This window comes from Sinohyriopsis cumingii, chromosome 15 (assembly GCF_028554795.1).
Source record: "Sinohyriopsis cumingii isolate HCF-2022 chromosome 15, ASM2855479v2, whole genome shotgun sequence".
Lineage (NCBI taxonomy): Eukaryota > Metazoa > Mollusca > Bivalvia > Unionida > Unionidae > Sinohyriopsis > Sinohyriopsis cumingii.
The window spans coordinates 16,069,438-16,075,724 of NC_142975.1; positions in this window are offsets into that span (position 1 = coordinate 16,069,438).

The window sequence follows — 6,287 nt, forward strand, 5'->3', positions numbered from 1 at the left end:
ATATATATATATATATATATATATATATATATATATATATACACACAAACAGACATACGATCACTAACTGAACATGCATCATATGCATGGACAACAACAAAATAACAACAATGTTCTGATGGTGTAGGTGGTGACTAGTGAGTGAAGATAGTTGTAGTTTACGTAGAAGTACAGTACATAACATAACCATAATATAGTGCATCTAATATTATTTGCAAAAAGCAGACCACATTAGAAACATTAGTTACATTCTACCCCCTTTTGCACAAAATGACTACCAAGATTTCCACCAACTGTGTGTGTGTGATTTGGATTTGTAACGTAGCTTTAACGATGTTCAGTCATATCGCTACGACATTTGCAGTGTGGCAGTTTATAGTGATGTCTAGCACAGGGATATCATGCCGCAGACATATAGCATTACGTCCCACCAGTCACATTATCCTCACACCAGGTCAACCAGTCCTAACACTAACCTCCTAATGCTGAGCGCCAAGCGAGGCAGCTGTTAGTACCATTTTTATGAGTCTTTGGTATGACTCTGCCGGGGATTGAACCTACGACCTCCCACATCCGAGGCGGATACTCTAATCACTAGGCCACCGGAGCAGTCAACCAGCAATTAACAAGTACAGAGAAACAAGGCAACACATAAAGTAGTGTTTAATAAGATAAAAAAAATGAAAGTATCATAAATATTAAGTCATGTTAGATAAATACATGTGTTAAAATTGAATGCTCACAATTAGAACAGCTAAATTCTCACGATTTACAAGTAAACAGCTGTAAATCCAATACTGGGTATGATACGTTTGATTTTTTAAATTAAAGTTTGAATAGCATAATATGCAGGTATCACTGTATAGTCGTGAACATTGCATATTGATATATTATTCATGTAACTCATTTCTAAATTTATATAAGCACTCGTTTCAAACGGCTGGTGATTTAAAGACAACATGTTGCTGTACCATGCTTATCCTATTTGTCACATTACAATATCATTTTATACTTGTTGGCTCTTTGAATGGAGAATAATTACAAATATTTAGTATTAAATATCTAAGAAAGAAAATGGGGTTAGGTTCCCCTGAAATCCGGGATTCCTGTTCCTTTTCGCTAGAAAGAAACAGTACTCTAGGAGAAACCTCTCGGTTGTTTTACGTTTATTTTTATGATCCATATCCGTCAGCCTCTGGTGTGTAGGAAGCACAGTGACATCAGAATGAGTCTCGGGTTCTTCACACACACACACACACACACACACACACACACACACACACACACACACACCACCCCATCCCCACACACAAATCATCTCCATACCTTTACGAATATCGTCTCGAACCCCAGACATGTTTGAAGATTATGGAACCAGTAAGCTCGACTTGGAGATTAGACTGTGGAAAGAAAATCACATAAACAAGAACGAGGAACTTCAAAGATCACTTTTTGTTTAAGTTTAATTTATCTTGCAGAGGAGGTGTAAGAGATTTTGTGCAACTTGTAGTAATGATGCGTGTGCGATCCAATTAACGTTAGTAATATATCATGCTATGTTATGTCGATAAAACAGCCAGGAGACCTTTCAGGAAATGCAGAAGAAAGATCCGAAAAGGGTGAATTATAAAATAAATATCTTGCATCATTCTTTTTACATAACGAGTTTTAAAATTGTTAGGAATGTGATCCGATGTCATTAGTGTTGTGTCTTATCACTTTAATATAGTCGTGTATGAACTATGTCTATTTTTAAAATAATAAACATTTAGGAGTCATAATATGCAAGTGCAAAAATTGCACGAATATTCATTATATACACAAAAGTACACACTTGACTTGTTCTGTGTCGGCTGGAAGAATTAGTTAGATATGGCGTAAGGATACGCAAAGGCGCCGTCGGACGTTTGTTACATATCTCCCTTTTACGGTTTATAAATAGACTCAGTTTTGCGGTATGGAAGAAATTTATAAACGAATTTGAATTTATAAAACTTCATTTCAGTGTTAACAAATATCGACTCGCTGACTCCGGAGTAGACATCAATGTATTTCCAGTCTGGGTGTGTAATAAGGAAGTAAGGATTGAACACCTATGATTAAACATATGTGATTGAAATTCTGTATCAACATCCAGATCAACCCATTATAATGTGTCACTTGGAGATAAGTGGGACTTACAGCAGCGCTAAATTTATATATTCATTATTTTCAAAATATTCTGCAGTTTTAAAATTCAATATATTGATATATAAATGTTTCCATTGAACAAGTCAGTGTAAGATATGTATTCATAGCATTGCATCATCATAAAAGAGTTGCTGTTGTAGGCAATTGAGAATGTTTACGTTAATAAGTTTTTGTTTCTCAACAAACATTGTATTGCCCAAGATAGAAAGAGATAGGAAGCATTTGGCTCATCATTTTACAATTATAGGTCGAAAATGAATTAGGTTTATGTTTGATTCTTGTACAGCGAGAACGTACAACTAACAAATATGGACAAATATCGCATGATAGAAAATAATGTTCAAATATTAGACAAATTGAGCCAAATTTCAATATAACAAATGTTAATGTTCTCATCGTATAAACTCACATTCTTGTCTATAAGTGGTAAGTGGATGCAGATTAGAGACGCTATTGTCTAACTGGTTTTCGTTGGATGAATTTGCTTCTATTTTACTACATGCAAAATGTTCAAGCGTTGTGTAGTGGATCATTTCTGCGTATATATATATATATATATATATATATATATATATATATATATATAAAGCACAGGGTCCGTAAATCCTTACCTTTTATGTACGTGGTATCTACTTGCGATCTGTTATGATATCGCTTGGCAAACGCGGAACCTATAAGACTTTGATCTAACATGCATGTTGAATGCGTAGTCCATACTGCCATTTAGAGAAAAATGACGTCAGTCTAAAAATACAATCATTCTAAAATACTTATGTGGTATTTTGAATGTTTCATTTGATTAAAATCAGCTTGACACAAGAAAGCGACATTATTCCAGTTGAATGAGCGCAATAAAAATGATGACGAGGTATTCGGATGAACACAATGCATGGAAACATATTCATAAGTACAAGAAGTACAATTTCCAGGCAAAAGAAGTTAGCTGTGATTTGCGTCATGTCATGCGCTTTTGTTTCTTTTACCTCATTTGTCTCATACATGCAGATGCGCCTTCTTGGTCAGTATACTGTCAGTGTCCTGTATTGCAAATGGTATTCACTTTCTCAATAATGTTTTAAACACAATTTTGCATTGGTCAAAAACAACCTTCTCAATATTGTTTGACATATATTTTACATTTATGTTGTTGTTGTTGTTGGGTTTAACGCCATTTTGCAGCACATGATAGGCTATACATGGCGGCCAGTATTAATGGTGGAGGAAGAACCAGAGAAAACCCCGGAAAGAACCACCGACCCACGAGAAGCTACTGGCAAGTTTTCTCACATACCCACATTGGCTGAATCTTAGACTCGAACCGCCGCAGACAGAGGTGAGATGGCAGTGATCCGTAACGAAGAGCGCTTTAGACCACTCGGCCACTCGGGGCCCCTACATTTATATTCTCTGGTGAAGTATTTATATGCAGTACATCATACAAATCCGAATATAGTACCAAAGACCAAGGTAATACAACTTGACAGAAGAATAGGCTTTACCTACGGACCAGCGAAGACGACAACAATGATGATGATGATGACGATGATGATGATGATGATGATGATGATGATGATGACAACTATAGCATGATAATGTTATGCGCAATGTGTGTTTAGTGACTAACATATGCTATCAAATTTCTTTTAGTTACCAAGGTGCTCTTTCTCCTTTGTTATTTAATCTAAACATATTCGATTTAAATCTTAAGTTTTTAAAATAATACGTAGGCCTGTATTTGACAGTAGACGATTTTTTCTTAAGAATGCTTGTTTTGCAGGTGATATTGTATTGCTATTTCTTCCTACTAATATTATTACTAATAGGTACAAGTGTGAATATTAAGTCACTGTTTTTCAATTCTCTACTCAGACATCATTTGTTATATTGTAAAGCTAGTGAGTATTGTTACAGTGCTTGAGTGTTTATCATGGTCATATACATATGCTGTTAGTATTGTTACCGTGACTGAGGGTTTCTCAAGGTCATGTACATATGCTGTCAGTATTGTTACAGTGATTGAATGTTTCTCATGGTCATGTACATATGATGTTAGTATTGTTACAGTGACTGTGTGTTTCTCAAGGTCATGTACATATGCTGTCAGTATTGTTACAGTGATTGAATGTTTCTCAAGGTCATGTACATATGCTGTCAGTATTGTTACAGTGATTGAATGTTTCTCATGGTCATGTACATATGCTGTTAGTATTGTTACAGTGACTGTGTGTTTCTCAAGGTCATGTACATATGATGTTAGCATTGTTACGGTGATTGAGTGTTTCTCGTGGTCATTTACTTATGCTGTTAGTATTGTTACAGTGATTGAGTGTTTCTCAAGGTCATGTACGTATGTTGTTAGTATTGTTACAGTGATTGAGTGTTTCTCCAGGTCATGTACATATGCTGTTAGCAATGTTCCAGTGATTTAGTGCCTCCTTTGGCCATGTACATATGCTGTTAGTATTGGCATAGTCACTGAGTGCTTCTTTTGGTCATCTACATATGCTGTTAGTATTGTCATAGTGACTGAGTGCTTCTCGTGGTCATGTACATATGCTGTTAGTATTGTCATAGTGATTGAGTACTTCTCGTGGTCATGTACATGTGCTGTTAGTAATGTTACAGTGACTGAGTGTTTCTCGTGGTCATGTACATATGCTGTTAGTATTGTCATAGTGATTGAGTGTTTCTCGTGGTCATGTACATATGCTGTTAGTATTGTCATAGTGACTGAGTGCTTCTCGTGGTCATCTACATATGCTGCTAGTATTGTCATAGTGATTGAGTGTTTCTCGTGGCTCTTCATATTATTATTTCAATAATATGCTGGGTTTCTCTGGAACATTCTGGCACATGATGTGAACCAGGTCCATATGGACCAAGTACACCTAAAACAGGTTAAAAACACCCCTGGTTTGGAGCTAAGCGATCCCCATGAAAAACCCTACTCTGAAAGTATCGATGAAATTGGTCTTGACTAGGCTGGTTGGTAGGGAGTTCAACAGGCGAATTCCTGATGGGAAGAAGGAGTCTTTGTATTTGTTGAATCTGGTGAAGGGGACAAGAAATCTGCACGAATATTTTCTAGTATAATATCGTGTCTGGTGGAAGCATGGTACTGATGTGATGCAAACTAATTGTTGTACAATCCGGTACATAAAAACAACTTTTGTTTGTAGTCGTCGGACTAGAAGCTCTTTCCATCCCAAATGTCGGAGCATGGTGGAGACACTGCTGGTTCCTCTATAATCGCCAATACGAATCTGTGTCACCCTTCGTTGTACCGCTGTAGATATGGTAATGCTTGATTTAGCTGATGGGTCCCAAATAGTCGACGCATACTCCAGATGTCGACGTACCAAGGATGTATAGCATGTATATTTTACTTGTTCGGGGCTTGTGAAGAGGTTCCTATGAAAGAGCACTACGATGTTGTTAGCCGTCTTTGTAACAGAGTCAATGTGGATGTTCCATGATCAGGAGCTATCGACGATGCCTCGTACATATTTGCCCTTGGATGTCATCATCAGTTTTTAACCATGGATGGTATATATAGCTGGGACGACCAGTCTTTTGTTGGTGATTCGAATAACCTCGCATTTGTCAGGATTGAACTCATTTACGTTATTTTATTTAATTTTTTTGTCCGTCTGGATCTGCTTGTAACGCTTCTGCATCCCGGACTGAGTCAATTTCTCTGTACAGCACTATGTCATTGGCAAAAAGGCTAACGTGGGAATCGAATCTCAACGGCAAATCATTTAAAAAGATCAAGAATAGGAGAGGATCCATGTCCGTTCCACGGGGAACGCCTCAAGTGACGGGGACTGGACGTAAACCCATATGAATTTACTTAAATATTAACCAGTTATCCAGTTTTCTATGTCTATAACTAAGCATTAGTAATATAGAATCTGAATATCAAAAATTTATATATATATATATATATATATATATATATATATATATATATATATATATATATATATATATATATATATATACGATTTATGTCAAATTCTATCATAATAAACTGTTACTTAAATTATGTATGTTTGTCCAAATACACACTACTACTGTGATATCAAATCAGTAAG